Genomic DNA, 12,785 nt, shown 5'->3' on the forward strand with positions numbered 1-12,785 from the left:
TACTTATTAGTATCTGGTTCAAATCGGAACATAGCTGCTATGGGGCATAAGGTATGAATTTTGCACCGGATTTTGAGGAAAGGTGGTTCACATATATATCCGAGGTGGTGGGTATCCAAAGTTCGGCCCGGCCGAACTTAACGCCTTTTTACTTGTTTTGTTTGATTTTTGGGATATGAAAAATTGACGATTTTTGACAACCTCTTTTTTCCCCAAAACATGACTGGAAAAATTTTGGGACCTCCTTTACACCAATCCAAATTTCGTTACGATGCCTCTTTTCTAACTCGAGTTAGAATTTTTCTAAGGCAGCTCTATTCTTGGATTTTTTCGTCATTAATGCGAACCTTGCAGCAGCAAAATCCGTTGCCGTTGTCTAGCTTTGGAAGCCATTAATACAATTTCCTAAAGATATTTGCACTGTGTTGGCAATTCACCTCTGACTTTATGACCAAATGTCCCCGCCGTTGTGTCAGTTCTGCACCCAAAAGATTAGTTTAGTTAATGAAAATTTAATTTCGTTAATGAAGGTTTGCCCCTGTTCCTTAGTGGAATGTTCATGGGCAAAATTTGCAATGAAGATTTATGGAAAAAGTCGTAACAAAACATGCTGATTTTTTTTAAAGAGTATATCTTCTACAAGAAGTTAATGAAAATGTCTTAAAAGTGATTTTACATATTTTTAGGATAATGTATACCATATTTCATTCCCCACTTACTAAAGAGCTGTATACTAAACTTGCATTTAGAACGTGGTGGGCATCATACTGACATGTCTTTAAAATATATGGTAATAAGCTTCAGTAAAAATTTGCTTAATTTTTTATACCCACCACCATAGGATGGTGGAAATATTGATCTAGGACCCCATAAAGTAATATATTCTTGATCGTCTCGAAATTCTGATTCGAACTAGTCATGTCCGTCCGTCCGCCTGTCGAAATCACGATAGCGATCGAACGCTTAGAACTAACCTCTTGAAATTTTGCACAAATACCTTTTGTTGATGTAGGTCGTTTGGGATTGCAAATGGGCCATATCGGTTCAGATTTGGATATAACTCACATATATACCCATTTCTTGATTTGACTGTCTGTATGTGAGTCGAAAGCTTTCGAAAGAGTAAAATTAGGAGCTTGAAATTTTGCACGAATACTTTTTATTACTGAAGGTGGGTTGAGATTTTTAACAGCTAATTTCAATCAGTAGGCCCTTCTCTCATTACTTATGAAAAAATGTCTAAAAAGTATTATGTTTTCATTGAGATTTTTGTAGTTTTTGTGAAAAACGAATTTAGTACCAGCCTTAAGGATGTAATTATCCCTTCCGCGAGCATTTTCGAAGGAGAATTTAAGACTTTTAAATTAGTTACAAAGAAACATTTTTAGAAAGATTCCATACTCATTTTAAATACATGAAATTTTTGCAAAAATTTACAAAAATTTTTTTGTCTAAATGGTGAAAATGCAAATTTTTGATAATCAACAAGTAAAAAGGCCGGGCCGAACTTTGGATACCCACCACCTCGGATATATATGTGTACCACCTTTCCTCAAAATGCGGTGCAAAATTCATACCTTATGTACCATAGCAGCTATGTTCCGATTTGGACCAGATACTAATGAGTAAAAGTTATTGTTCAATTGTATATAACAAAATATTGGTCTTTTTAGTAGTTATATCTAAAAATAAACCGATCTGAACTATATACCACACGGATGTCGAAAAGCATAATATAAGTCAGTGTGTCAAATTTCAGTGCAATCGGATTAAAAATGCGCCTTTTATGGGGCCAAGACTTTAAATCGAGAGCTCGGTTTATATGGCAGCTATATGCAAATCTTGATCGATCTAGACCAACTCGCAGATATATATGTGGAGGGGCTTAACTTAACTCTTTGTCCCAAATTTCGGCAACATCGGACAATAAATGCGCTTTTTATGGCCCCAAAACCTAAAACCGAGAGATCGGTCTATATGGCAGCTATATCCAAATCTGGACCGATCTGAGCCAAATTGACGGAGGATGTCGAAGGGTCTAAGACAACTCACTGTCTCGAATTTCAGCAAAATCCGATAATAAATGTGGCTTTTATGTGCCTAAGACCCTAAATTGGAGGATCGGTCTATATGGCAGCTATATCCAAATCTGGACCGATCTGTGCCAAATTGACGGAGGATGTCAAAGGGCCTAACGCAACTCACTGTCCCAAATCGGATAATAAATGTGGCCTTTATTGGCCTAAGACCCTTAATCGGCGGATCGGTCTATATGGGGGATATATCAAGATATAGTCCGATATAGCCCATCTTCGAACTTAACCTGCTTATGGATAAAAAAGAACCTGTTCAAAATTTCAGCTCAATATATCTATTTTTGAAGACTGTAGCGTGATTTCAACAGACAGACGGACGGATATGTCTAGATCGTCTTAGATTTTTACGCTGATCAAGAATATATATACTTCATAGGGTCGGAAATGGATATTTCGATGTGTTGCAAACGGAATGACAAAATGGATATACCCCCATCCGTCGGTGGTGAGTATAAAAATAACTTTATTGTTTTTCAAAGCATGATTTATATACTCGACGATCTGAGCGCATAGGAGGTGTCTCAATCGACTCTAATTGAGACAGGATATTGTGGTGACGAAAATCGTTGACTTCTTATTATTTTCTTTATGTGCAGGAATAAAAATAAGTCATTGGGTGCGAAGTCAGGGCTGTATGGTGGATAACCCATCATTACGACGTTTTGGCCGGTACGAAAGGCGCTGGTTTGATACGATGTGTGAGATTCGTCTTATCTTGTTCGTTTTTCGAATTACTCCCGAAATTTCAGGCAATCAAATTACGGTGTACCACTCAGAAATGACACCCTCACATTGCTCCAGCGGAACAGTCACCACATGACCAATTTGGCCGAAGAAACAGGCGACCATTTGTTGCGAAGTGTTTCTTCCACGAACAACTTTCGTTGGATTTTGCCCGATTTCGAAAACCCACACGGCCGATTGTTCTTTTGTTTCGGGCTCTTACGCATATATGTACCATTCACCACTTGTGACGATCTTATAAAAAAATTGTGAAATAACGCGATAGTATTTCTCATCATCTCTTTACACAAATCGACACGAACTTTTTCTGAGCGATTGGCAAAATGTGCGAAATTCAACGAGAACAATCCTTTTTTAAGGCAAGGCTAGGTTATGTTTAAGTGGCAGTTTGCCATCAGACTCACTTAGACGTTTTCGTCCATTTTGATTCCATCCGTTGCCCATCGGGCTTGATCCTGAAGACTGAGCTTACATGTCGATAGAGGCAAACCCACAAATTTTAGTTCCCCCGGAATGTGTAAGGTAGTTCTTAGTCTCGCAAGCTCATCTGCTGTACATTCCTCTTGGATATCTCTGTGGCTCGGCACCCAGAATAGTAAATTTTGAACAATCGAGGGCGATTTTTGAATTCAGAAATACATTTCCCAGGGATTTAACAGCTGTCTGAGAAGATATTTATACCAATCGTCGATATGATATTACATAATAGCTATTCCACCAGTATAATTGCAAGGATTCCCGCTTGATACACACTCCAGTGGTTGGGTAACCTTTTCGATATGACCAGTTCTAGAACTTTAGAGTATATCGCAAAGCCCACCTGGTATATCGCAGGTCCCACCGTAGGCACCTTGTAACTCCTGCCCACTATGCTGTTGCACTTAGAGCTTCCTGAAGTATATCTCTTAGAGTGCTGGGAAACTTTACCCTAACCGCAATTGCAACTTCATCAGCATACGCGACCACTTTTACACCCTTTTCTTCCAGAGACAATAACATTTTGTTAATGGCAATGTTCCAAAGTATACGAGACAGTACACCTCCTTAAGGTGTTGTTCTGCTGACCCATCTTTTTAAATCCACAGATTCCAAGCCTGCCATAATAAAGGGTGATTTTTTTGAGGTTAGGATTTTCATGCATTAGTATTTGACAGATCACGTGGGATTTCAGACATGGTGTCAAAGAGAAAGATGCTCAGTATGCTTTGACATTTCATCATGAATAGACTTACTAACGAGCAACGCTTGCAAATCATTGAATTTTATTACCAAAATCAGTGTTCGGTTCGAAATGTGTTCATTCATGTGTTCAGCGATGAGACTCATTTCTGGTTGAATGGCTACGTAAATAAGCAAAATTGCCGCATTTGGAGTGAAGAGCAACCAGAAGCCGTTCAAGAACTGCCCATGCATCCCGAAAAATGCACTGTTTGGTGTGGTTTGTACGCTGGTGGAATCATTGGACCGTATTTTTTCAAAGATGCTGTTGGACGCAACGTTACGGTGAATGAACACATTTCGAACCGAACACTGATTTTGGTAATAAAATTCAATGATTTGCAAGCGTTGCTCGTTAGTAAGTCTATTCATGATGAAATGTCAAAGCATACTGAGCATCTTTCTCTTTGACACCATGTCTGAAATCCCACGTGATCTGTCAAATACTAATGCATGAAAATCCTAACCTCAAAAAAATCACCCAAAATTATATCTTTTAGTAAGTAGGTTATTAATAATTTTTCTTAAGGCAGAGTTGATGCCTACCAACTCCAACTTCTTCATGATTGTCGTTGGTTATACGTTATTGAAAGCACCTTCAATGTCAAGAAATGCTACCATTGTATATTCCTTGACAGCGAGAGAACCCTCTAGGTCGTGAAGGACTGTTTAAGGATGTACCTTTACTATATGCATGCTGCAGCCGTTCAGGCGATCTCCATGGATCTTTGCCCTGAGATATGTTTCTATCAACCTCTCAAGAGTCTTCAGCATAAAGGGTGACAGACTAATAGGACGAAAATCTTTCGCCTTCGTGTGGTAGGGTTTTCCTGCTTTCGGAATGAAAATGACCTTCGCGTCCCTCCATTCCCTAGGTATATATGACATGCTGATACAAGGAGAGTATATCTCCCTAAGCCAAACGGAGATAGACTTGTTTATCAGATACAGCTTGTAGTTCAACCGATGGTACATCATCAGGGCCTGGAGACTTAAAAGATTCGAAACTTCTTATCGCCCAAAGGATTTTGCTCCGACATAATTTTTCTGATAACCTCCGACGAATAAATACCAGTGACAACCTTTTCTGGAGCCATGTTGTCCGTTGGAGAATTTCCCGGGAAATGTATATCAACGATTAGTTCTAGTGTTTCCTTACTAGACATTGTCCATACATTCTCTGACTTCTGAATATACCCCACCGTAATAGGTCTCGAGGACAGAATCTATCTTAGCCTAGAGGCCTCCGATGCATCCTCCACGGTGCTACAGAATTCTACCCAGGATTTGTTATGAGCCTTTCTCAGCTCACCCTTATATTTTCTTAGCTCAGCCTTAAAGATGTCCCAACTGTGTCGTGCTCTTAAGGCTTCTGCTCTGTTGAAAGTTTTCTGCAGTCCTTCCTTAGACCAACCAGTTCTGGGGTCCTGTTTGCCCCTTGGCTAGGCACTAGGATATGCTGACACAAGCGAGTCATTCAGGGCCTTCGTGATCCGCTTGACCATTATGTCTATATCTTCCGCAGTTGTCACTTCTTTTTCTCGTCTAGAAAGGATAGGCGTGCAGAATTTTTCTCGAAACTTATCCCAATCCGCCTTTCTTCTGTTTAGCCGAGGGACCACTTCTGCAGTAATATAACGATGATCATAAAAGCTGTGGTCATCCAACACTTCCCAGTCGCATATTCTTGCGTTTATATCTTCCGATACAAAGTTAATATCTAATACCTCCTGCCAGTTACTGGTAATAAAGGTCGGTTTATCCCGTTATAACAAATCGCCAGATTGCAACTTCTAATGTATTCGATAAACAGCTCACCCCATTAGCATCACTTCCTACAATGAAGCTCATCTACACTACAGAAGCGGCACCAACCAGCGACTTGTAATGTACATAAACACAAATATTCATTCTGATGCAAATTTCTAAACCTGATAAGAGACAGGACTGCGGGAGCCATTGATATAACTAGCAACAGTCTGTGGGGGGTTCTTGTCCTTTTCCTAGCAGGCCTATTTTCTAAAACAGTCTTTATTATAGACTCCCTTCAGATATACCCTTAAATTTACTTGAGGTGAAATTGTTTAAAATAAAAAAAAAATGGAAACCGGAAGTAGAAACAAGTAAAAGCGTGCTAAGTTCGGCCGGGCCGAATCTTATATACCCTCCACCATGGATCGCATTTGTCCAGTTCTTTTCCCGGCATCTCTTCTTAGGCTAAAAAGGATATAAGAAAAGAGTTGCTCTGCTATTAAAACGATATCAAGATATGATCCAGTTCGGACCACAATTAAATTATATGTTGGAGACCTGTGTAAAATTTCAGCCAATTCGTATAAGAATTGCGCCCATTGGGGCTCACGAAGTAAAATAGAGAGAACGATTTATATGGGATCTGTATCGGGCTATAGACCGATTTAGAACATAATAAATACGTTTGTTGATGGTCATGAGAGGATCCGTCGTACAAAATTTCAGGCATATCGGATAATAATTGCGACCTCTAGGGGTCAAGAAGTCAAGATCCCAGATCGGTTTATATGGCAGCTATATCAGGTTATGAACCGATTTGAACCTTATTTGACACAGTTGTTGAAAGTAAAAATAAAATACGTCATACAAAATTTCAGCCAAATCGGATAGGAATTGCGCCCTCTAGAAGCTCAAGAAGTCAAATCCCCAGATCTGTTTATATGACAGCTATATCCGGTTATGGACCGATTTCAACCATACTTGGCACAGTTGTTGGATATCATGACGAAATACTTCGTGCAAAACCTCATTCAAATCGGATAAGAATTGTGCCCTCTAGAGGCTCAAGGAGTCAAGACCCAAGATCGGTTTATATGGCAGCTATATCAGGTTATGAACCGATTTAAACCATACATGGCACAGTTGTTGGGTATCATAACAAAACACGTCGTGCGAAATTTCATTCCAATCGGATAAGAATTGCGCACTCTAGAGGCTCAAGAAGTCAAGACCCAAGATCGGTTTATATGGCAGCTATATCAGGTTATGGACCGATTTGAACCATACTTGGCACAGTGGTTGGATATCATAACAAAACACGTTGTGCAAAATTATATTCTGATCGGATAGGAATTGCGCACGCTAGAGGCTCAAGAAGTCAAGGCCCAAGATCGGTTTATATGGCAGCTATATCAGGTTATATACCGATTTGAACCATACTTGGCACAGTTGTTGGATATCATAACAAAACACGTCGTGCAAAATTTCATTCTGATCGGATAAGAATTGCGCACTCTAGAGGCTCAAGAAGTCAAGACCCAAGATCGGTTTATATGGCAGCTATATCAAAACATGGACCGATATGGCCCATTTACAATACCAACCGACCTACACTAATAAGAAGTATTTGTGCAAAATTTCAAGCGGCTAGCTTTACTCCTTCGGAAGTTAGCGTGCTTTCGACAGACAGACGGACGGACGGACGGACGGACAGACGGACGGACATGGCTAGATCGACATAAAATGTCGCGACGGTCAAGAATATATATACTTTATGGGGTCTCAGACGAATATTTCGAGTAGTTACAAACAGAATGACGAAATTAGTATACCCCCCATCTTATGGTGGAGGGTATAAAAATAACCAGACTATAGTAACGAGAGAGAATTAAAATGAGGAAATGGGATATGATTATTTAAAGTTGTCATTTCTGACATAAAACAGAGCTATTGTAATAAAAACAAGTAAAAGCGTGCTAAGTTCGGCCGGGCCGAATCTTATATACCCTCCACCATGGATCGCATATATCGAGTTCTTTTCCCGGCATCTCTTCTTAGGCAAAAAAAGGATATAAGAAAAGATTTGCTCTGCTATTAGAGCGATATCAAGATATGGTCCGGTTTGGACCACAATTAAATTATATGTTGGAGACCTGTGTAAAATGTCAGCCAATTCGAATAATAATTGCGCCCTTTGTGGGATCAAGAAGTTAAATAGAGAGATCGATTTATATGGGAGCTATATCAGGCTATAAACCGATTCAGACCATAATAAACACGTATGTTAAAGGTCATGAGAGAATCCGTCGTACAAAATTTCAGGCAAATCGGATAATAATTGCGACCTCTAGAGGCTCAAGAAGTCAAGATCCCAGATCGGTTTATATGGCAGCTATATCAGGTTATGAACCGATTTGAACCATACTTGGCACAGTTGTTGGATATCATAACAAAATACTACGTGCCAAAATTCATTCAAATTGGATAAGAATTGCGCCCTCTAGAGGCTCAAGAAGTCAAGACCCAAGATCGGTTTATATGACAGCTATATCAGGTTATGGACCGATTTGAACCATACTTAGCACAGTTGTTGGATGTCATAACAAAACACGTCGTGCAAAATTTTATCCCAATCGGATAAGAATTACGCACTCTAGAGGCTCAAGAAGTCAAGACCCAAGATCGGTTTATATGGCAGCTATATCAGGTTATGGACCGATTTGAACCATACTTGGCACAGTTGTTGGATATCGTAACAAAACACGTCGTGCAAAATTTCATCCCAATCGAATAAGAATTGCGCACTCTAGAGGCTCACGAAGTCAAGACCCAAGATCGGTTTATATGGCAGCTGTATCAGGTTATAGACCGATTTGAACCATACTTGGCACAGTTGTTGGATGTCATAACAAAACACGTCGTGCAAAATTTCGTGCCAATCGGATAAGAATTGCGCACTCTAGAGGCTCAAGAAGTCAAGACCCAAGATCGGTTTATATGGCAGCTATATCAGGTTATTTACCGATTTGAACCATACTTAGCATAGTTGTTGGACGTCATAACAAAACACGTCGTGCAAAATTTCATCCCAATCGGATAAGAATTGCGCACTCTAGAGGCTCAAGAAGTCAAGACCCAAGATCGGTTTATATGGCAGCTATATCAGGTTATATACCGATTTGAACCATACTTGGCACAGTTGTTGGATATCATAACAAAACACGTCGTGCAAAATTTCATTCTGATCGGATAAGAATTGCGCACTCTAGAGGCTCAAGAAGTCAAGACCCAAGATCGGTTTATATGGCAGCTATATCAAAACATGGACCGATATGGCCCATTTACAATACCAACCGACCTACACTAATAAGAAGTATTTGTGCAAAATTTCAAGCGGCTAGCTTTACTCCTTCGGAAGTTAGCGTGCTTTCGACAGACAGACGGACGGACGGACGGACGGACGGACGGACGGACAGACGGACGGACATGGCTAGATCGACATAAAATGTCGCGACGGTCAAGAATATATATACTTTATGGGGTCTCAGACGAATATTTCGAGTAGTTACAAACAGAATGACGAAATTAGTATACCCCCCATCTTATGGTGGAGGGTATAAAAATAACCAGACTATAGTAACGAGAGAGAATTAAAATGAGGAAATGGGATATGATTATTTAAAGTTGTCATTTCTGACATAAAACAGAGCTATTGTAATAAAAACAAGTAAAAGCGTGCTAAGTTCGGCCGGGCCGAATCTTATATACCCTCCACCATGGATCGCATATATCGAGTTCTTTTCCCGGCATCTCTTCTTAGGCAAAAAAAGGATATAAGAAAAGATTTGCTCTGCTATTAGAGCGATATCAAGATATGGTCCGGTTTGGACCACAATTAAATTATATGTTGGAGACCTGTGTAAAATGTCAGCCAATTCGAATAATAATTGCGCCCTTTGTGGGATCAAGAAGTTAAATAGAGAGATCGATTTATATGGGAGCTATATCAGGCTATAAACCGATTCAGACCATAATAAACACGTATGTTAAAGGTCATGAGAGAATCCGTCGTACAAAATTTCAGGCAAATCGGATAATAATTGCGACCTCTAGAGGCTCAAGAAGTCAAGATCCCAGATCGGTTTATATGGCAGCTATATCAGGTTATGAACCGATTTGAACCATACTTGGCACAGTTGTTGGATATCATAACAAAATACTACGTGCCAAAATTCATTCAAATTGGATAAGAATTGCGCCCTCTAGAGGCTCAAGAAGTCAAGACCCAAGATCGGTTTATATGACAGCTATATCAGGTTATGGACCGATTTGAACCATACTTAGCACAGTTGTTGGATGTCATAACAAAACACGTCGTGCAAAATTTCATCCCAATCGGATAAGAATTACGCACTCTAGAGGCTCAAGAAGTCAAGACCCAAGATCGGTTTATATGGCAGCTATATCAGGTTATGGACCGATTTGAACCATATTTGGCACAGTTGTTGGATATCGTAACAAAACACGTCGTGCAAAATTTCATCCCAATCGAATAAGAATTGCGCACTCTAGAGGCTCACGAAGTCAAGACCCAAGATCGGTTTATATGGCAGCTATATCAGGTTATAGACCGATTTGAACCATACTTGGCACAGTTGTTGGATGTCATAACAAAACACGTCGTGCAAAATTTCGTGCCAATCGGATAAGAATTGCGCACTCTAGAGGCTCAAGAAGTCAAGACCCAAGATCGGTTTATATGGCAGCTATATCAGGTTATGGACCGATTTGAACCATACTTAGCATAGTTGTTGGACGTCATAACAAAACACGTCGTGCAAAATTTCATCATAATCGGATAAGAATTGCGCACTCTAGAGGCTCAAGAAGTCAAGACCCAAGATCGGTTTATATGGCAGCTATATCAAAACATGGACCGATATGGCCCATTTACAATACCAACCGACCTACACTAATAAGAAGTATTTGTGCAAAATTTCAAGCGCCTAGCTTTACTCCTTCGGAAGTTAGCGTGCTTTCGACAGACAGACGGACGGACGGACGGACGGACGGACGGACGGACGGACGGACAGACGGACGGACGGACGGACGGACGGACGGACGGACGGACGGACGGACGGACAGACGGACGGACATGGCTAGATCGACATAAAATTTCACGACGATGAAGAATATATATACTTTATGGGGTCTCAGACGAATATTTCGAGTAGTTACAAACAGAATGACGAAATTAGTATACCCCCCATCTTATGGTGGAGGGTATAAAAAAACCGGGACGATACGGGATGAATATGAGCAACACACAGACTGGAACTTTGAGCTCCGATTTGTGTGGTGCCCATCGTTATCACGGGAAGCTTAGCTGAAAGCGTCCACAGGTTGCGGATGGTGGAAAGCTTCGTTTTTATACGGAGTAGCTGCAAATGCGGCCGCGTGCAGTCAGCGATTTTCGAGAGGAGCGTCTCAGTGAGGAGTCAGGTGGCACTGGCTCTTAATTAAATACTGAGTGCCAATGATACACTAGATGACAAGGCGTGTTATTGGCGCCTTCAAATAACCAATTGCCAACATCAGCGTCTGTTCCCAGGTTAGGGGCGGCTGGCGGCGAGCGTCGGTTCTTGGAGCAAGCAAGTCGCCATAACGAGGGATACGTGTGCGATCCCACAAAACCCATGCGGTTGGGGCGCTGGGCCAGTAACCCGTCCCCCGGAAAACATAGAACTACTATGAGAATCATAGGAATAGTAACAAGTAAAAGCGTGCTAAGTTCGGCCGGGCCGAATCTTATATACCCTCCACCATGGATCGCATTTGTCGAGTTCTTTTCCCGGCATCTCTTCTTAGGCAAAAAAGGATATAAGAAAACAGTTGCTCTGCTATTAAAACGATATCAAGATATGGTCCGGTTCGGACCACAATTAAATTATATGTTGGAGACCTGTGTAAAATTTCAGCCAATTCGTATAAGAATTGCGCCCATTGGGGCTCACGAAGTAAAATAGAGAGAACGATTTATATGGGATCTGTATCGGGCTATAGACCGATTCAGACCATAATAAACACGTTTGTTGATGGTCATGAGAGGACCCGTCGTACAAAATTTCATTCAAATCGGATAAGAATTGTGCCCTCTAGAGGCTCAAGAGGTCAAGACCCAAGATCGGTTTATATGGCAGCTATATCAGGTTATGAACCGATTTAAACTATACTTGGCACAGTTGTTGGGTATCATAACAAAACACTTCGGGCGAAATTCCATTCCATTCGGATTAGAATTGCGCCCTCTAGAGGCTCAAGAAGTCAAGACCCAAGATCGGTTTATATGGCAGCTATATCAGGTTATGGACCGATTTGAACCATACTTGGCACAGTTGTTGGATATAATAACAAAACACGTCGTGCAAAATTTCATTTCAATCGGATAATAATTGCGCACTCTAGAGGCTCAAGAAGTCAAGACCCAAGATCGGTTTATATGGCAGCTATATCAGGTTATGGACCGATTTGAACCATACTTGGCACAGTTGTTGGATATAATAACAAAACACGTCGTGCAAAATTTCATTCTGATCGGATAAGAATTGCGCACGCTAGAGGCTCAAGAAGTCAAGACCCAAGATCGGTTTATATGGCAGCTATATCAGGTTATGGGCCGATTTGAACTATACTTGGCGCAGTTGTTGGATATCATAACAAAACACATCGTGCAAAATTTCATTCCAATCGGATAAGAATTGCGCACTCTAGAGGCTCAAGAAGTCAAGACCCAAGATCGGTTTATATGGCAGCTATATCAAAACATGGACCGATATGGCCCATTTACAATACCAACCGACCTACACTAATAAGAAGTATTTGTGCAAAATTTCAAGCGGCTAGCTTTACTCCTTCGGAAGTTAGCGTGCTTTCGACAGACAGACAGACGGACGGACGGACGGACGGACAGACGGA

This window comes from Stomoxys calcitrans, chromosome 1 (assembly GCF_963082655.1).
Source record: "Stomoxys calcitrans chromosome 1, idStoCalc2.1, whole genome shotgun sequence".
Classification (NCBI taxonomy): domain Eukaryota; kingdom Metazoa; phylum Arthropoda; class Insecta; order Diptera; family Muscidae; genus Stomoxys; species Stomoxys calcitrans.